Source organism: Salmo salar, chromosome ssa02 (assembly GCF_905237065.1).
Source record: "Salmo salar chromosome ssa02, Ssal_v3.1, whole genome shotgun sequence".
Classification (NCBI taxonomy): Eukaryota; Metazoa; Chordata; class Actinopteri; order Salmoniformes; family Salmonidae; genus Salmo; species Salmo salar.
The window spans coordinates 80,673,738-80,695,983 of record NC_059443.1 but is presented as its reverse complement, the minus strand read 5'-3'; the positions used below and the strand labels follow the sequence as shown (position 1 = coordinate 80,695,983).

The following is a 22,246-nucleotide window of genomic DNA, read 5'->3' as shown; positions in this document are numbered from 1 at the left end:
TCAAACCAAGATTCTTTATTTCTGAGCTCAGAGAGAATAACAGAGTTACACAGCGCAGTGTAGACAGTCTGAATTCTTGAAGCATTGGGTGATGAGCACATATCTTTATAGTTTCCTGTTCCTGGGAGGGACTTTATTCATACACAGGTGCAGCTGGTTTACAACACATAATGATTCTCCCAAGAACAGATTATAATAGGGCAGTTTCACAAGGTTAGTCACATGCTCAGTTATGTGGACACATACAATTAACATTTTCCATTACAGAGTCTGTGAACATTTTCATTTCATTAAATCATCAGTGGGCCAACAACGCAAATGTAAACAATGGAGCAAATCACATCCAAATATCACTTGATTATCTGTAGTGCTGGAGGAATGACACATGCATATAAACACACACATAGTCACAGTTTAAAAAAGGACCATTTAAACACATGGAATCTGATCGACTTTCTATTCAAACTGACATACTCCATATTCAATTCTTAATTTCTAATAAAAGCACACGAATATGTTTGAGTATACTTTGTACAATTCAATTTCATTTGGTAATAAGAAGTAAACACATTCTCAGTCAACAATATAAGACAACGGGAACACTGTGTATGTTCTCTGATGAATTTTAAGTCAATGTGATGTGAAATATCAATTTACACACTAAGAGAAGTAATGAAGTCAATGTGATGTGAAATATCAATTTACCCACTAGGAGAAGTAATGAAGTCAATGTGATGTGAAATATCAATTTACCCACTAGGAGAAGTAATGAAGTCAATGTGATGTGAAATATCAATTTACACACTAGAAGTAATTCTTCTCTCCTGTGTGGACTCTCACATGACATTTAAGTGACTGTGATAAGTAATATGTCTTCCCACAGTCTGAGCATTTGTAAGGCTTCTCCCCTGTGTGCAGTCTCATGTGTTCTTTCAGCATTCCTGACCCGTTAAAACTCTTTCCACACTGGGAGCAGTGGTAAGTCTTCTCCCCGTGTGTATTCGCTCATGAGCTTTCAAGTGTCCTAGCTGGCTAAAACGCTTTCCACAATGGGAGCATTGGTAAGGCTTCTCCCCTGTGTGTATTCGCTCATGAGCTTTCAGGTGTACTAAGTGGGCAAAACTCTTTCCACACTGGGAGCAGTGGTAAGGCTTCTCCCCTGTGTGTATTCGCTCATGAGCTTTCAGGTGTCCTAACTGGCTAAATCTCTTTCCACAATGGGAGCAGTGGTAAGGCTTCTCCCCTGTGTGGATTCGCTCATGAGCTTTCAGGTGTCCTATGTGGCTAAAACTCTTTCCACACTTGACGCAGTGGTAAGGCTTCTCCCCTGTGTGGATTCTCACATGACTTTTAAGTGACTGTGATGAGTAATATGTCTTCCCACAGTCTGAGCATTTGTAAGGATTCTCCCCTGTGTGCAGTCTCATGTGTTGTTTCAGCATTCCTGACCGGTTAAAACACTTTCCACACTGGGAGCAGTGGTAAGGCTTCTCCCCTGTGTGTATTCGCTCGTGAACTTTCAGGCTTCCTATCTGGCTAAAACTCGTTCCACACTGGGAGCAATGGTATGGCTTCTCCCCTGTGTGTATCCTCTCATGTCTTTTCAGGCTTCCTAACTGGTTAAAACTCTTTCCACACTGGCAGCAGAGGTGTCTTATTGCTGGTTTGGATGTCTTTGGTTCCTTCAAGTTTGGTTTTCCTCCTGCCAAAAACAGTGTTTATTTAAAGAGAGACCAGAATTCAATCTCCACAAAACTGCCTTGCTATGAGGTTTAATCCAAATCAGATCCCTCAATAACCTGAGGCCAGTTTTCAAACATTTTATAATTTTAAACAATCTTCGTGTGATTTAAATAAAAAAACTGTAGAGCATCCTGGTAATTACTGATATGTTTACATTACTTATTCATTCTGTTTTATAAGTCAGAACACAATACACAAGACAGTTCTACGACACTCAAGACACAGACATCACTGGATTGCTATCAAGCAGGTGGTTGTAAATATATAACCTTCATAGCTGTATGATACAGAATGGGACCTACACACTTCCTTAAAACCTAAAATAAGTAAAGAAGTCATTTTGTGTGGAAGTCCAAAACTTAGAGACAGACACAAAGCACAGTAGGATCTCCCCGTTGTCGATTTGGGTAGATGTTCCAAAAAATATAAATACAACATGTAAAGTGTTGGTCCCATGTTTCATGAGCTGAAATAAAAAATCCCAGAATTCTTCACTTGCGCACAAAATTTGGTGCACAAATTTGTTTACATCCCTGTTAGTGAACATTTCTCCTTTGCCAAGATAATCCATCCACTTGACAGGTGTGGCATATCAAGAAGCCGATTAAACAGCATGATCATTACACCTTGTGCTGGGGAGAATAAAAGGTCACTCTAAAATGTGTAGTTTTGTCACACAACACCACAGATGTCTCAAGTTGAGGGAGCGTGCAATTGGCATGCTGACTGCAGGTATATCCACTGGAGCTGTTGCCAGAAAATTGAATGTTAATTTCTCTACCATAAGCCGCCTCCAACATCGTTTTAGAGAATTTGGCAGTACATCCAACCGGCCTCACAACCACAGACCACATATAACAACGCCAGCCCAGGAGGTCCACATCGTCTGAGACCAGCCACCTGGACAGATGATGAAACTGAGGAGTATTTTTCTCTGTAATAAAGCTCTTTTGTGAGGAAAACTCATTCTCATTGGCTGGGCCTGGCTGCTCAGTGGGTGGGCTTATGCCCTCCCAAACCCACCCATGGCTGTGCCCCTGCCCAGTCATGTGAGGTACATAGATTAGGGCCTAATTAATTTATTTACATTGACTGATTTCCTTATATGAACTGTAAATCGTTGAAATTGTTGCGTTTATATTTTTGTTGTGTATATGATCGAGGCCCTTGTGTTTTTTGGGACCTGCAATGCTGCAGAAATGTTTTGGTACACTTCCCCCAATCTGTGCTGTCACTCAACCCTCTCTCAAGGACAACACCTCAGGGCTTGGTTTTTGCTCTGACATGCACTGTCGACTGTGGGACCTTATATAGACAGGTGTGTGCCTTTCCAAATCATGTCCAATCAATTCAATTTACCACAGGTGGACAGCAGTCAAGTTGTAGAAACAACATCTCAAGGATGATCAATGGAAACAGGATGCACCTCAGCTCAATTTTTCATTCACATGTCATGAATTCACTATGACATATTTGTATATATTTTAGCAGCAGAGTGAGGCCCGCATCCAGCAACATCACAAGTCACGTATTTGCAGCTGTTTCAGTACAGCACTACATGGAGAGAGAGGGGGAGAGGGGGCAAACTCCACTGGACTAGTTTCAATGTATGGAATCACTTAGGAGTTTCTGGATGTTGGGTAAACTTCTCCTTTAAAGCATCATCGAGAAATAATGAATTGAAGTTGGACATTTGTAGACTTGAGGTTAAGAATGTTGGGCTAGTAACCGAAAGGTCGCTGGTTCGAATCCGCAAGGTGTAAAAAGCTGCCGTTCTGCTCGAGCAAGGCAGTTAACCCCCAACAACTGCTCCCCGGGCGCCGATGACGTGGACGTCGATTAAGGCAGCCCCCACACCACTCTGATTCAGAGGGGTTGGGTTCAATGCGGAAGGTACATTTCAGTTGAATGCATTCAGTTGTGACTGACTAGGTATCCCCTTTCCTTTCCATCCCAGTCCTCCTTTAAGACTCCATTGTGTTTAATCATTAGATGCTACAGTCCTCCAACAATGGGTGTCATATGAATCTTTACCACTTGCTCTGTAATAGGAGTAGTATTTTTCCTTGACTAACCTGTACCGGTACCCCCTGTATACAGCCTCCACATTGACTCTGTACCGGTACATCCTGTATACAGCCTCCACATTGACTCTGTACCGGTACATCCTGTATACAGCCTCCACATTGACTCTGTACCAGTAATACCTGTATACAGCCTCGCTACTGTTATTTTACTGCTGCTCTTTAATTATTCTTTACTTCTCTTTTTTTCTTAAAACTGCAGTATTGGTTAAGGGCTTGTAAGTAAGCATTTCACAGTAAGGTCTACACCTGTTCTATTCAGCATTTCACAGTAAGGTTGTATTCATCGCATGTGACAAATGAAATACAATTTCATTTGTATTTTGATTTCGTTCAAACATTTCTTACAACAATTTATGAATATTGACAAATATATAGATTTTGTTTAACATAATATACTGTAATGCCAAGTCTAGACAGGATCATCCCTCTGAGGTCTGCCATAGAGCTCATATACTCTCCGAGGCCAAGTCTAGACAGGATCATCCCTCAGAGGTCCCCACTCTACTCACAGTATGTGTAGTGATGTCCAGTCAGTAGAACCTCATGAAGGTACATCACCACAACATGCTGCATTACAGATCTCTTGAACAGAGGTGCCTTCAAACAATGCCTATGATGTAGCCATACCTCTGGTGGATTGAGCCATCAAGCCCTCCGGAGGTGTCAGATCCTTGCTACTATAGAACCTCATGGAGGTATGGGGGTGGAACTCATTATAAGGATGTAATGGATAAAGTAAAGCGGTTTTAAACGAGAGAAATTTAATTTCTACTCTTTCCAGCCGCTCCAGCAGTGGAAATGGCCTGAAGCACAATAGAAAATTCCCAAAATGGGACGAGCTGTTTGGGTACTGGGCGTAGGTGACCCTTCATAAAACAACAGATCAGGGGGTGTTCCTCCATTGTATTGTTGTTGCAGCCTAAATGGCAGCTGTTGGGGAAAAATCCAGTTCTTTGGTAATTTTCCAGTACTCATGTTGGAGAGTCTCCAGTCACCTGGTGATTTTCCAGTACCTATACTATTTCCTTTGGAAGTAGGAAGAAGAAGCAATATAAGGTTTAACATTAGACATGTGTAAGCAGAATAAGGGTGGAAACCATGTGGATGTACAGGAATGGTCCAACATAGACTTATAACCACTAGACATGAAGAAACAGAACTAAGAGGTATCTATGTGAATAAGCTAAGCTAAGCCAACAAAGACCAGACTGTCTGGGGCAACAGAGTTATAACCACTAGACGTGAAGAAACAGAACTAAGAGGTATCTACCGTAATTTCCGGACTATTAAGCGCACCTGAATATAAGCCGCACCCACTGAATTTAAAAAAAAATATTATTTTGAACATAAATAAGTCGCACGTCTAAGCCGCAGGTGCCTACCGGTACATTGAAACAAATGAACTTTACACAGGTTTTAACGAAACACGGCTTGTAACAAAAATAAATAGGCTTTAACGAAACACGGCTTGTAACAAAAATAAATAGGCTTTAATGAAACACGGCTTGTAACAAAAAATTTGCAGTAAGCTTTAGTTGTTTTTTTGCACTGAGTCAATTCCTCACGCTGCTGTTTCCAACGTCTTATCATCGCCTCATTAAGACCAAGCTCCCGTGCAGCAGCTCTATTTCCTTTTCCAACACCCAGATCAATCGCCTTCAACTTGAAAGCTGCATCATATGCATTTCTCTGTGTCTTTGCCATGATGAGGGTGACAAAATGACTACTGTAATCAGAATGATGGGAAGTTTGAGAGCGCTCGATTTAATCTAAACAGCAAACAAAAAAGTTGTTTGACCTTAACCCATTCGGCAATTTCATTGGTCTAATGAAAGCTTCATGCCGCCAAAAAACTGAGCACGTCACAGAATGTGTTTTTTGGGAGAAAAAATTTTTGAAAGCGGGTAAAATCCATATACACTGCTCAAAAAAATAAAGGGAACACAAACAACACATCCTAGATCTGAATGAATGAAATAATCTTATTAAATACTTTTTTCTTTACATAGTTGAATGTGCCGACAACAAAATCACACAAAAATAATCAATGGAAATCCAATTTATCAACCCATGGAGGTCTGGATTTGGAGTCACACTCAAAATTAAAGTGGAAAACCACACTACAGGCTGATCCAACTTTGATGTAATGTAATGATGTAAAACAAGTCAAAATGAGGCTCAGTAGTGTGTGTGGCCTCCACGTGCCTGTATGGCCTCCCTACAACGCCTCGGCATGCTCCTGATGAGGTGGCGGATGGTCTCCTGAGGGATCTCCTCCCAGACCTGGACTAAAGCATCCGCCAACTCCTGGACAGTCTGTGGTGCAACGTGGCATTGGTGGATGGAGCGAGACATGATGTCCCAGATGTGCTCAATTGGATTCAGGTCTGGGGAACGGGCGGGCCAGTCCATAGCATCAATGCCTTCGTCTTGCAGGAACTGCTGACACACTCCAGCCACATGAGGTCTAGCATTGTCTTGCATTAGGAGGAACCCAGGGCCAACCGCACCAGCATATGGTCTCACAAGGGGTCTGAGGTACCTAATGGCAGTCAGGCTACCTCTGGCGAGCACATGGAGGGCTGTGCGGCCCCCCAAAGAAATGCCACCCCACACCATGACTGACCCACCGCCAAACCGGTCATGCTGGAGGATGTTGCAGGCAGCAGAACGTTCTCCACGGCGTCTCCAGACTCTGTCACGTCTGTCACGTGCTCAGTGTGAACCTGCTTTCATCTGTGAAGAGCACAGGGCACCAGTGGCGAATTTGCCAATCTTGGTGTTCTCTGGCAAATGCCAAACGTCCTGCACGGTGTTGGGCTGTAAGCACAACCCCCACCTGTGGACGTCGGGCCCTCATACCACCCTCATGGAGTCTGTTTCTGACCGTTTGAGCAAACACATGCACATTTGTGGCCTGCTGGAGGTCATTTTGCAGGGCTCTGGCAGTGCTCCTCCTGCTCCTCCTTGCACAAAGGCGGAGGTAGCGGTCCTGCTGCTGGGTTGTTGCCCTCCTACGGCCTCCTCCACGTCTCCTGATGTACTGGCCTGTCTCCTGGTAGCGCCTCCATGCTCTGGACACTACGCTGACAGACACAGCAAACCTTCTTGCCACAGCTCGCATTGATGTGCCATCCTGGATGAGCTGCACTACCTGAGCCACTTGTGTGGGTTGTAGACTCCGTCTCATGCTACCACTAGAGTGAAAGCACCGCCAGCATTCAAAAGTGACCAAAACATCAGCCAGGAAGCATAGGAACTGAGAAGTGGTCTGTGGTCCCCACCTGTAGAACCACTCCTTTATTGGGGGTGTCTTGCTAATTGCCTATAATTTCCACCTGTTGTCTCTTCCATTTGCACAACAGCATGTGAAATGTATTGTGAATCAGTGTTGCTTCCTAAGTGGACAGTTTGATTTCACAGAAGTGTGATTGACTTGGAGTTACATTGTGTTGTTTAAGTGTCCCCTTTATTTTTTTGAGCAGGGTATTAGCTGCGTCATTGTTTAAGCCGCGAGGTTCAAAGCCTGGGAAAAAAGTTGCGGCTTATAGTCCGGAATTTACAGTATGTGAATAAGCTAAGCCAACAAAGACCAGACTGTCTGGGGCAACAGAGTTATAACCACTAGACATGAAGAAACAGAACTAAGAGGTATATATGTGAATAAGCTGAGCCAACAAAGACCAGACTGTTCGGGGCCACATCGAATCTAGTCAAGGTTACTAGACAGGCACAAGGGTTAATCATTTCCAAGTGACACAGACCTGAACTGGTGTGGGACAATGACTATGCATTTTTACCAACCAATACAGGGGCCAAAAGCTATGTATATGTATTGGGAAGACATGGTTGTATTAATTGGAAATGGACTTATACTGGGAACATACATGTCATAAATGTATTATTTTTTATAGTGAACCTGTGGTTGCGCCACCAATATAATCTAAACTGAGTCAGATGTGGGCGTAAACAAGTCAGAATTAAAACAGAAAGATAATGGTGGCGCAAGGCCAAGGGGAGTTAATAATTTACATAGAAAGGAGGGAACATGTCTAGTGGAAATGTATAAATACTGATGTTTTGAACAAGACAAGTCAATCGTTCCATGGAATTGCTCGGCTTCTGTTACTTTTGTAATAAAGTCTATTTGAATTCACAAGCTCCGGTATCTGAGAAATATTGGATTCAATATTTCCACGACACAGACAAATACACCTTTATAGTTGAAAAGGCTTTCCCTTGTCAGAAAGCAGAGTAGCTCTGAAACAGAGCAAACAAAGGGACTGATTTGTTTCTGATCTCACCATCTGTTAAATACACACCACTTATTGTGCTATAGTGAGTGTGTGGCTCTAGCACTCTGAATAGAGTTAATTGTCAAGGAGAGTGGTGACGTGTGTTGAGAAGCAGAGGATCACTAGTTTGAGTCCAGTATGGGGACAGTGGAGGAAACTAAACTGTTAGCAGCACACTGGGGTCAGTTACATATTAAATCAATAAAGTTAGTCATTTCCAAATGAAACCATGTTCTTTAAGGTCTATATGTTGGAGTTCAGGCTTTATTTGACCTGTTAAAGTAGGAAATTAAATGAATTTTGTCCATTACAGAGACGGAGGCCAAGACCAAAAAAAAGAAGCTTTTCATTCAATCACATGTCATGGCTTTTAGAAAAAGCTTACGGAGCTTGTTATAAAAAATTATATTTGACATTTTTAACAAGTTGTGTAGATCAGATGTTAATGAAGCAATACAGACCACATTGAAGTGTCTGGAGTTTAGTTCTAGAGTCTTGAAAAGACAGGGGGTTGACTGGGACAGGCAATGTAACATACATCATTTGCTACCTGCCAACTTTAAGGTTTTTATTTTTTAATTACCGTTTATATTTTTAGTTTTCCCCCTCGCTCAACTTTTTTCATTCAACTTTTTGACCCCGGATGCTTTATCTGGACGTGGTTCGTCAGGACCTCCACCAGCCGAAGCTAAGTAGTAACATTAACATTAAGCCTTCTAATTACAGTCGCTGTACTCATAATATACAGGAGAACGACCGCCTTATGGCGAGGATAGCCGTGTTGCAAGTCCAGCTTCAGACGGAGCCGTTAGGCAAGGGTCATTTCAGTGTAGGAAAGGATGAAACAGCGTCTGTGCCAGCAGTAAGTACAGATAGTAGTATAAATCCCCTCACATGGTCCCCGCAGCCGGACAACTTTCTCATGGCTTCTGGAGGGAAATGCTGTAGGAATGCTCAACCGGTGTCGCTCATTCAGCCGACAGAAACTTTCAACTGGTTCTCCCCATTAAGCGAGTCGGAGTCGGAGGCCGAAACTTCTCTGGTCTCTGCTCCTCCCGTTATGGGGTCTGAGATGCCGAAGCCTCCCACCATTAGCTCTGACAAATTGAAAACCCTAGTCATTGGTGACTTCATTACCCGCAGTATTTGACTTAAAACGAATCATCCAGCTATCATACACTGTTTACCAGGGGGCAGGGCTACCGACGTAAAGGTTAATCTAAAGACGGTGCTGGCTAAAGCTAAAACTGGCGAGTGTAGAGAGTATAGAGATATTGTTATCCATGTCGGCACCAACGAGGTTAAGATGAAACAGTCAGAGGTCACCAAGCGCAACATAGCTTCAGCGCGTAAATCAGCTAGAAAGATGTGTCGGCATCGAGTAATTGTCTCTGGCCCCCTCCCAGTTAGGGGGAGTGATGAGCTCTACAGCAGAGTCTCACAACTCAATCGCTGGTTGAAAACTGTTTTCTGCCCCTCCCAAAAGATAGAATTTGTAGATAATTGGCCCTCTTTCTGGGACTCACCCACAAACAGGACCAAGCCTGGCCTGTTGAGGAGTGACGGACTCCATCCTAGCTGGAGGGGTGCTCTCATCTTATCTACGAACATAGACAGGGCTCTAACTCCTCTAGCTCCACAATGAGATAGGGTGAAGGCCAGGCAGCAGGCTGTTAGCCAGCCTGCCATCTTAGTGGAGTCTGCCACTAGCACAGTCAGTGTAGTCAGCTCAGCTATCCCCATTGAGACCGTGTCTGTGCCTTTACCTAGGTTGGGGAAAACTAAACATGGCGGTGTTCGCCTTAGCAATCTCACTGGAATAAAGACCTCCTCCATTCCTGCCATTATTGAAAGAGATTGTGATACCTCACATCTCAAAATAGGGCTACTTAATGTTAGATCCCTCACTTCCAAGGCAGTTATAGTCAATGAACTAATCACTGATCATAATCTTGATGTGATTGGCCTGACTGAAACATGGCTTAAGCCTGATGAATTTACTGTGTTAAATGGGGCCTCACCTCCTGGTTACACTAGTGACCATATCCCCCGCGCATCCCGCAAAGGCGGAGGTGTTGCTAAAATTTATGATAGCAAATTTCAATTTACCCCAAAAAATATGTTTTCGTCTTTTGAGCTTCTAGTCATGAAATCTATGCAGCCGACTCAATCACTTTTTATAGCTACTATTTACAGGCCTCCTGGGCCATATACAGCGTTCCTCACTGAGTTCCCTGAATTCCTAATCGGACCTTGTAGTCATGGCAGATAATATTAACATTTTTGGTGACTTTAACATTCACATGGAAAAGTCCACAGACCCCCTCCAAAAGGCTTTCGGAGCCATCATCGACTCAGTGGGTTTTGTCAAACATATCTCCGGACCTACTCACTGCCACAGTCATACTCTGGACCTAGTTTTGTCCCGTGGAATAAATGTTGTGGATCTTAATGTTTTTCCTCATAATCCTGGGCTATCGGACCACCATTTTATTACATTTGCAATCGCAACAAATAATCTGCTCAGACCCCAACCAAGGATCATCAAAAGTCGTGCAATAAATTCTCAGACAACCCAAAGATTCCTAGATGCCCTTCTAGACTCCCTCCGCCTACCCAAGGATGTCAGAGTACAAAAATCAATTAACCACCTAACTGAGGAACTCAATTTAACCTTGCGCAATACTCTAGATGCAGTCGCACCCCTAAAAACAAAAAACATTTGTCATAAGAAACTAGCTCCCTGGTATACAGAAAATACACGAGCTTTGAAGCAAGCTTCCAGAAAATTGTAACGGAAATGGCGCCACACCAAACTGGAAGTCTTCTCCGACTAGCTTGGAAAGACAGTACCGTGCAGTATCGAAGAGCCCTCACTGCTGCTCGATCATCCTATTTTTCCAACTTAATTTAGGAAAATAAGAACAATCCAAAATGTATTTTTGATACTGTCGCAAAGCTAACTAAAAAGCAGCATTCCCCAAGAGAGGATGGCTTTCACCTCAGCAGTGATAAATTCATGAACTTCTTCGAGGAAAAGATCATGATCATTAGAAAGCAAATTACGGACTCCTCTTTAAATCTGCGTATTCCTCCAAAGCTCAGTTGTCCTGAGTCTGCACAACCCTGCCAGGACCTAGGATCAAGGGAGACACTAAAGTGTTTTAGTACTATATCTCTTGACACATTGATTAAAATAATCATGGTCTCTAAACCTTCAAGCTGCATACTGGACCATATTCCAACTAAACTACTGAAAGAGCTGCTTCCTGTGCTTGGCCCTCCTATGTTGAACATAATAAACGGCTCTCTATCCACCGGATGTGTACCAAACTCACTAAAAGTGGGAGTAATAAAGCCTCTCTTGAAAAAGCCAAACCCTGACGCAGAAAAAATTCAAAACTATCGGCCTATATAGAATCTCCCACTCCTCTCAAAAAAAATTGAAAAAGCTGTTGCGCAGAAATTCACTGCCTTCCTGAAGACAAACAATGTATACGAAATGCTTCAGTCTGGTTTTAGACCCCATCATAGCACTGAGACCGCACTTGTGAAGGTGGTAAATGACCTTTTAATGGCGTCAGACTGAGGCTCTGCATCTGTCCTCGTGCTCCTAGACCTTAGTGCTGCTTTTGATACCATCAATCACCACATTCTTTTGGAGAGATTGGAAACCCAAATTGGTCTACACGGACAAGTTCTGGCCTGGTTTAGATCTTATCTGTCGGAAAGATATCCGTTTGTCTCTGTGGATGGTTTGTCCTCTGACAAATGAACTGTAAATTCCGGTGTTCCTCAAGGTTCCGTTTTAGGACCACTATTGTTTTCACTATACATTTTACCTCTTGGAGATGTCATTCGGAAACATAATGTTAAATTTCACTGCTATGCGGATGACACACAGCTGTACATTTCGATGAAACATGGTGAAGCCCCAAAATTGCCCTCCCTGGAAGCCTGTGTTTCAAACATAAGGAAGTGGATGGCTGCAAATGTTCTACTTTTAAACTCGGACAAAACAGAGATGCTTGTTCTAGGTCCCAAGAAACAAAGAGATCTTCTGTTGAATCCGACAATTAATCTTGATGGTTGTACAGTCGTCTCAAGTAAAACTGTGAAGGACCTCGGCGTTACTCTAGACCCTGATCTCTCTTTTGCCGAACATATCAAGACTGTTTCAAGGACAGCTTTTTTCCATCTACGTAACATTGCAAAAATCTGAAACTTTGTCAAAAATGATGCAGAAATATTAATCCATGCATTTGTCACTTCTAGGTTAGACTACTACAATGCTCTACTTTCCGGCTACCCGGATAAAGCACTAAATAAACTTCAGTTAGTGCTAAACACGGCTGCTAGAATCTTGACTAGAACCAAAACATTTGATCATATTACTCCAGTGCTAGCCTCTCCACACTGGCTTCCTGTTAAGGCAAGGTCTGATTTCAAGGTTTTACTGCTAACCTACAAAGCATTACATGGGCTTGCTCCTACCTATCTTTTCGATTTGGTCCTGCTGTACATACCTACACGTACGCTACGGTCACAAGACACAGGCCTCCTTACTGTCCCTAAAATTTCTAAGCAAACAGCTGGAGGCAGGGCTTTCTCCTATAGAGCTCCATTTTTATGGAATCGTCTGCCTACCCATGTGAGAGACACAGACTCGGTCTCAACATTTAAGTCTTTATTGAAGACTCATCTCTTCAGTAGGTCCTATGATTGAGCGTAGTCTGGCCCAGGAGTGTGAAAGTGAACGGAAAGGCACTGGAGCAACGCTCTTGCTGTCTTCTGCCTGGCCGGGTTCCCCTCTCTCCACTTGGATTCTCTGCCTCTAACCCTATTACAGGGACTGAGTCACTGGCTTACTGGTGCTCTTCCATGCCGTCCCTAGGAGGGGTGCGTCACTTGAGTGGGTTGAGTCACTGACGTGATCTTCCTGTCCGGGTTGGCGCCCCCCCTTGGGTTGTGCCGTGGCGGAGATCTTTGTGGGCTATACTCGGCCTTGTCTCAGGATGGTAAGTTGGTGGTTGGAGATATCCCTCTAGTGGTGTGGGGGCTGTGCTTTGGCAAAGTGGTTGGGGTTATATCCTGCCTGTTTGGACCTGTCAGGGGGTATCGTCGGATGAGGCCACAGTGTCTCCCGATCCCTCCTGTCTCTGCCTCCAGTATTTATGCTGCGGAAGTTTGTGTCGGGGGACTAGGGTCAGTCTGTTATATCTGCCGTATTTCTCCTGTCTTATCCGGTGTCCTGTGTGAATTTATGCTCTCTCTAATTCTCTCTCTCTCGGAGGACCTGAGCCCTAGGACCATGCCTCAGGACTACCTTGCCTGATGACTCCTTGCTGTCCCCCAGTCCACCTGGCCGTGCTGCTGCTCCAGTTTCAACTGTTCTGCCTGCGGCTATGGAACCCTGACCTGTTCACGGACGTGCTCCCTGTCCCAGACCTGCTGTTTTCAACTCTCTAGAGACAGCAGGAGCGGTAGAGATACTCTGAATGATCGGCAATGAAAAGCCAACTGCCATTTACTCCTGAAGTGCTGACCTGTTGAACCCTCGACAACCACTGTGATTATTATTATTTGACCCTGCTGGTCATCTATGAACATTTCAACATCTTGGCCATGTTCTGTTATAATCTCCACCCAGCACAGCCAGAAGACTGGCCACCCCTCATAGCCTGGTTCCTCTCTAGGTTTCTTCCTAGGTTCTGGCCTTTCTAGGGAGTTTTTCCTAGCCACTGTGCTTCTACACCTGCATTGCTTGCTGTTTGGGGTTTTAGGCTGGGTTTCTGTACAGTCGTAGCCAAAAGTTTTGAGAATGACACACATTTTAATTTCCACAAAGTTTGCTGCTTCAGTGTCTTTGGTTATTTTTGTCAGATGTTACTATGGAATACAGAAGTATAATTACAAGCATTTCATAAGTGTCAAAGGATTTTATTGACAATTACATGAAGTTGATGCAAAGAGTCAATATTTGCATTGTTGACCCTTTTTCAAAACCTACGCAATCCACCCTGGCATGCTGTCAATTAACTTCTGGGCCTCATCCTGTCTGATGGCAGCCCATTCTTGCATAACCAATGCTTGGAGTTTGTCAGAATTTCTGGGTTTTCGTTTGTCCACCCGCCTCTTGAGGATTGACCACAAGTTCTCAATGGTATTAAGGTCTGGGGAGTTTCCTGGCCATGGACCCAAAATATCGATGTTTTGTTCCCCGAGCGACTTAGTTATAACTTTTGACTTATGGCAAGTTGTTCCATCATGCTGGAAAAGGCATTGTTCGTCACCAAACTGTTCCTGGATGGTTGGGAGAAGTTGCTCTCGAAGGATGTGTTGGTACCATTCTTTATTCATGGCTGTGTTCTTAGGCAAAACTGTAAGTGAGCCCACTCCCTTGGCTGAGAAGCAACCCCTCACATGAATGGTCTCGGGATGCTTTACTGTTGGCATGACACAGGACTGATGGTAGCGCTCATCTTGTCTTCTCCGGACAAGCTTTTTTCCCGATGCCCGAAACAATCGGAAAGGGGATTCATCAGAGAAAATGACTTTACCCCAGTCCTCAGTAGTCCAATCCCTGTACCTTTTGCAGAATATCAGTCTGTCCCTGATGTTTTTCCTGGAGAGAAATGGCTTCTTTGCTGCCCTACTGAACACCAGGCCATCCTCCAAAAGTCTTCGCCTCACTGTGCGTGCAGATGCACTCACACCTGCCTGCTGCCATTCCTGAGCAAGCTCTGTACTGGTGGTGCCCCAATCCCGCAGCTGAATCAACTTTAGGAGACTTTCCTGGCGCTTGCTGGACTTTCTTGGGCGCCCTGAAGCCTTTTTCACAACAATTGAACCGCTCTCCTTTAAGTTCTTGATGATCCGATAAATTGTTGGTTTAGGTGCAATCTTACTGGCAGCAATATCCTTGCCTGTGAAGGGATTCAGTTCATTTGCATGGTAAAGAGGGACTTTGCAATTAATTGCAATTCATCTGATCACTCTTCATAACATTCTGGAGTATATGCAAATTGCCATCATACAAACTGAGGCAGCAAACTTTGTGAAAATTAATATTTGTGTCATTCTCAAAACTTTTGGCCACGACTGTACAGCACTTTGAGATATCAGCTGATGTAAGAAGGGCATTATAAATACATTTGATTGATTGATGTTTTTAGGAAACGTTTTTGTAAGCACCTTACATCAGATCATCTTGAAACTTTCTCTCTAAAGCTAACTTTCATCAAGGTTTTATAGTCTATTGGTTTCTCGCTTTTCATTGGCAGAATCCTTTTTCAGTGTTATGATATTCATATGATATCAATTTACACCAGTCTATATTCATGTTAACTAACAGAACTCTGCTGGTTGTCCTGGTAATAGATACTAGAGGGCAGATCTATTTTATTTGTTCAAACTACAGCACTTACTTTGATGAGTCAAATCTGATCCTTTCTTCTCTTCTCCTCCTCCCACAGTTCCACTCAGCCCCATTGTTTTCCTGCAGTCCACCAGCAGCACAGACAACCTCTTCATACCCAGCAGTAAGGTGCTACTGGGAGAGACATGACACGGGGACTCCAGGAGGGTGGAAGGGCTAGCATTGTCCTGGTAACCATAAAGAGAGGACAGACACATATCATTATGGATGCTGATGTCACTGTTGTCATAAAGTGCTTTACAGAAACCCAACCCAGACCCAGACGGAGCAAGCTGTATGCTAGACCAGACCAAGCTGTACCATCTGGTGTTCTGATCTGGAGAGACTCTTCTCTGTCTCGTCAGCATCAGGATGTTGTTGATGCTCCCCAGAGGATCCACAATAGTCATGTCTCTCTCCTGTGTTAATGAGAACATCAAACAGATGGTAAACTTATGACCGTCTCTTAAAATCATAGGGTCTTACAAGAGGCATTAATATATTTAAACAGGGCCAAATACGGGCACTTTCATCATCATGATTTCCTAAAATACTGTTTGTGTTGCAAATGTCAAGGGTTGCTCCACGAAATTTGTGCCTTTTGCATGATTTGAAATTTTAAGTCGAAATTACACACCAATATTGAATTTTAAAAGCATGTTATATTAAATGTGGTGAACTTTAATATAGACCATATTTAGAATTGAATAAATATATGTACCAATGGCAGATTGCATTAACAATTTATACAGTACTGAACAACATATTCAAGTGTAGAACTTCAGTAGAATGCCCCTTTAAAACCACACATTAGTTCAACAACGGCATTGTTTGTGCCCCTGTTTTTAAGACAGTACTCACTGGTGTTAATCAGATCTTCTGTCTCCTCTTTCACTCCCAAAACGTGTTCATTCTTCACCTTTATTGAGACAGCATCCTCTTCCTCCCTAAAAGGTTCTTTCTCTTTTTTCACGAAAACATACTCCTCTTCTTCTTTCACGACAATGTTCAGCGCCAGAGCGTCTTTCTCCATACAACAGACCTCTTCTTTAGCAGGGGATGAGTAGTTTATTGAGCTCATGGTCAGGGATGTTAGCTTGTTAGTTAGCATTAGCGACTAGCCTAGCGCTAGGCTCAGTATCAATCTTTAACACGTTTGCAAATTAGGTTAAAGGTAACCAGTTGATACGTCGACAGAAATGTGTTTACAACACTGAGATTAGCTAATGTACATTAACATGGTCTAACGCGTCAATCTTTCAGTTTAACGTTGGCCTGCAAGCTACCGAGCTGGTTGAAAGAGTAGGCGCCTTGTTGCTCCTGAATAACCGTCCTGTCCAGTAAATTACACGTCACGCAAGAAGCATCAGCCGAAAGACGCATATCGCCATCTGTTGACTGGAGTGGGTAACGCAGTTGTTTGGAAACAATAGTTAATACACTATATGTATTGGAAAGAACGTCATAATAATTTAACAATAAGCTGATATATTTTCTCTTAGGTCTTACAAATAATACTTTCCTGTACACAGACGTAGAAGCTTAATATGAATATGTAGATGATGAATAAATATGGCTATGAAGAGGTAGTGGACTATACATTTGCTCTGTTCATTTTTTCACATTTGTTTTTATCACATGCAAATAGCACTTGATTATCTGTGGTGCTATACACTGGGTAGACAAAACATTAAGAGCACCTGCTCCTTCCATGACATAAACTGACTAGGTGAATCCAGGTGAAAGCTATGATCCCTTATTGATGTCACTAGTTAAATCCACTTCAATCAGTGTAGATGAAGGGGGGAGACAGATTAAATAAGGATTTTTAAGCCGCGAGACAAATGAGACATGGATTGTGTATGTATGTCATTCAGAGGGTGAATAGGGAAGACAAAATATTTAAGTGCCTTTGAACGGGGTATGGTAATAGGTGCCAGGCGCACCGGTTTGTGTCAAGAACCTCAACGCTGCTGGGTTTTTCCAGCTCAACAGTTTCCCATGTTTACCAAGAATGGTCCACCACCCAAACAGTGGCGGTCAGTGTCGTTTAAGATGAGGCAAGACGATTTCTTTTTTCATGAGCATGCCGTTATTTCTATCACAGCATATTAGATGACTGTCATTCATATTCCATTCACCCTGTTCAATGTAACAGCAATAGGTTTAGGCTACTACATGATACTCTAATTGTCCCTATACCCATCATGAGATTGCTACAACCTAGCCTATGAATGAAAGTTTAAAATGTAGGTGCACACAGGTCGAGAGAAAAATTTGAGGTGACATACAGTGACACATTCAATACCACCTTGCATAGTCTTGCGTGCATCTAGCTGATATAGTGTGTAATCATTAGTACTACAGTTGCAAACGAGAGTTTCTATTGGTCAAATTGAGGTATGTTTATCCCCGTTTTGTTCCGTTTAAGAAACGTTTTTCAACATCAATTGGCGGAATGAATACACCCATGATCACACGTGAACACAGTTCACTTTCATAACAGCCACGTTGTTTTCCTTCTCACATCTATGCACTCTCCTCCTCTGACCTTTTCCCTTCGCTTGTGGACGTCAATGCACAACACATCATCTGTATGTGCCAGGCGAAAAAACCTTTCCAAGCCAAATCATATCATAACTGCTACACACAGCCTACATCGTTGTCACCATATTAGCTAAAGTAACTTCATAGTCAACACAGCTAATAGAATTAACACGTTAGTAGACCTGCTTCAATCATGCAGAAACCGTAGTGTACAGTAAGCAGTTTTAGCAATTACACCAACGGGACAGTGGCAATTAATTAGTAAAACCAAAAGCTTACCTTGACTTGGAAAAGTTCCAGTGTTGTGTTGGATAGTCATAGCCAGCTAGCTAACATAGCACCCCTCTGTTTGAGCCAGGTGTTTGAGTAGGCTAAACTAGCTAGCTGCATTTGCTAGCTAAGTAAGAGAAACTTAAAGTGGAAAAAATGATGAAATCTCTCCCTCTCACTTCTCCTTCTGTCTCTTAGATATTGTCTTTCTCTCTACTCAGCTACCCTACAGAGTGCTGTTGAGGCTACTGTAGACCTTCCTTGCAAAATAGTATGTTTTAATCAATTATATGGTGACATGATTATATTTAGTATACTTTTATCTAAAAAGGATTAAACGTTTTAAATGTTTTAACATTTTTATTTTTCTGAAAATCACTGAGGAGGATGGTCCTCCTCTGAGGAGCCTCCACTGAACCCAAAGGACATCCAGCCAACTTGACACAATTGTGGGAAGCATTGGAGTCAACATGGGCCAGCATCCCTGTGGAACGCTTTCGACACCTTGTAGAGTCCATGCACGATGAATTGAGGCTGTTCTGAGGAGAAAACGGGAGGGTCCAACTCCATATTAGGAAGTTGTTCCAAATGTTTGGTATAATCAGTGGATATATCTGCCGTTTAGCAAACACTTTTATCCAAAGGGACTTGCAGTCATGTGTGCACACACTTTACATATGGGTGGTCCCAGGAATCAAACCCACTACCCTGGTTTTACAAGCACCATACTCTACCAACGGAGCTACAGGAACACAAGGAATAATCAAGGAATGCCGCAGATAAACACACACAGCCTGAGTTTGAAAAATACAATTGAATCAAAAACCGTAACATTGAAACTGACATACTCCATATTCAGTTCAAATCAAATGTTATTTGTCACATGAATACAACAGGTGTAGACTTTACTGTGAAATGCTGAATACAACAGGTGTAGACTTTACCGTGAAATGCTCACTTACAAGCCCTTAACCAACAATGCAGTTTTGAGAAAAATAAGTGTTAAGAAAATATTTGCTAAATTAACTAAAGAAATAAGAAGTAACACAATAAAAGTAACACAATAAAAAATAAAATAACAATAACGAGGCTATATACAGGAGGCACCGGTACAGTGTCAATGTACTGAAGTACAGCTTAGGAGCAGGTGTTGAAATAATAAACATACAGCTTTATACAGTTTTCTAATTGAATAAAACAGAATTAAACAAATAAAATGTATTATGCACCTGAACAACTTCAACATGAACAATGTGGTTGGTTCTCTGTTCAACAACACTGACCACGTCAAACTTTGCTGTGTGTCTAGGGCTGTCACTTCTGTCATCAGCTGTCATCAAACACCAGTGCTCCCACCTTTGTCCTTGAGAGACTGGATGACGGCTGCCTGCTCCCTCTTCCATAGTGAGAACACTGCTGGCTCAACACAGCCTTCATCACCGTCCCTGGAGTCTCTTTACTTCAATCCACAATTTGATAAATGCTGACAATTTGTTTGTTTGATTTAACTACTCAGACATTCCAAATATCACTTGATTATCAGAGGGGTGTATTATGAAGCCGCAAGAACTACTCAGATATTCCAAATCAGGCTTCATCCATATCATGAAGGTGGATATTGATCCAACCATTTCAAAAGTAATGACCGGGCTGATGGAAACAGGATATGTCTGTACAATTTTATAAATGCCAACAGACGATTTGTTAGTTTGTTTGACATAGTGGGGTCTTTTTGTGTCAGTAAAAATGTATAAGTGAGAAATGGCAGTGAAAACTCCTTTATGCGCAAATATTTATATAATAACCATCATATTGAAGTTAACTTGGAGTCATGCGATGATATGTTGTGTGGTCCTCCCACTACGACTTAGGAACCCATGTAGTTTATTAGGCTACAGATGAAATAAATTATGAACTTCACAGGGTGGTGAAACTGCACGTGATGAGCTTGATGCTCCTTTCCCAATACATAGTGATGGTCTTATTCTGGTGACATGATGATTGATGCTTGGTTGCCATTTGACAAATAAAATAATATCTCTCTTATCCATAATAATCTCATCATGTAGGTAGCCTACCCACACTGTATCTGTGAGCTGCTGGCTACAGTACACGGACAAGAGCACGTTTTCTATTTCACGCAACAGTTTTTAAAACCATCAGTGGAGTTGAAAATTCCGAAAATCCAAATATCACTGGAGGAAAGACACCCAGATAAAGACAAACACAGTGTCAGAGTTTAACAGAGGACCATTTAAACACATGGAATCTGATCTACTCTATATTCAAACTGAAATACTCCATATTCACTTCAGGTTTTCTAATAAAAACATAAAAATATATGTTTGAGTATACTTTGTACAATTTATTTTCATACGGTATAAACAAGTAAACACATTCTCAGTCAACAATATAAGACAATGGGAGCACTGTGTATGTTCTCTGATGAATTTTAAGTCAATGTGAAGTGAAATATCAATTTACATGCTAGAAGTAATTATTATCTCCTGTGTGGATTCTCACATGACTTTTAAGTGACTGTGATGAGTAATATGTCTTCCCACATTCTGAGCATTTGTAAGGCTTCTCCCCTGTGTGCAGTCTCATGTGTTCTTTCAGCTTTCCTAACTGGTTAAAACGCTTTCCACGCTGGGAGTAGTGGTAAGGTTTCTCCCCTGTGTGTATTCACTCATGAGCTTTCAGGTGTCCTACATGGCTAGAAATCTTTCCACAGTGGGCGCAATGGTATGGCTTGTCCCCTGTGTGTATTCTGCTCATGAGCTTTGAGGGTTCGTAACAAGCTAAAACTCTCTCCACACTGGGAGCAATGGCTTGGCCTCTGTGTATATCCTCTCATGTCTTTCCATGTTAACTGGCTAAAACTCTTTCCACAATGGGAGCAGTAGTAAGGCTTCTCCCCTGTGTGTGTCCTCTAATTTCTTTTCAGGCTTACTAACTTGGTAAAACTCTTTCTAATCTGAGAGCAGAGGTGTCGTCTTGATGGTTTGGACGTCTTTGGTTCGCCCAAGTTTGGATTTCCTCCTGCCAAAGACAATGTTTATTTTATTAAGAGAGACCAGAATGAAATCTCCACAATGTTGTGAACAGAGTGCCCCATGGTGGTGGTGGGGTTCGGTATGGGCAGGCTAAGCTACAGACAACAAACACAATTTGATTTTATCGTTGGCAATTTGAATGCACAGAGATACTGCGATGAGATTGATGAGATCCTGAGGCCCATTGTCGTGCCATTCATCCGCCGCCATCACCTCATATTTCAGCATGATAACGCACAGCCCCATGTCGCAACGATCTGTATACAATTCCCGGAAGCTGAAAATGTCTCAGTTCTTCCATGGCCTGCATACACACCAGACATGTCACCCATTGAGCATGTTTGGGATGCTCTGCATTGACGTGTATGACAGCGTGTTCCAGTATCCGCTAATATCCAGCAACTTCGCACAGCCATTGAAGAGGAGTGGGACAACATTCCACAGGCCACAATCAACAGCCTGATCAACTCGAGGCAAATGGTTGTCACATCAGATGGTTTTCTGATCGTGCCCCTACCATTTTTTATGGTGTCGTTGACCAACAGATACATAACTGTATTCACAGTCTTGGTAAATGGATAGATTAGGGCCTAATTGAGTATAACTCAGTCAAATCTTTAAAATTGTTGCATTTTGTCTTCATATTTTTGTTCTGTAAGTATATATATATATATATATATATATATATGTTTATTTTAAGAGACCAGAATGAAATCTCCACAACGTTGTGAACAGAGTGCCCCATGGTGGTGGTGGTTCGGTATGGGCAGGCTAAGATATATATATATATATATATATATATATATATATATATATATATATATATATATT

The 22,246-nt window shown here is 42.4% G+C and overlaps 1 pseudogene; it reads right to left on the bottom strand.

The window, feature by feature from the left end:
- LOC106564054 (zinc finger protein 260-like) lies at positions 1-16,895 on the bottom strand (annotated as a pseudogene).
- Positions 16,896-22,246: the final 5,351 nt, after the last annotated feature.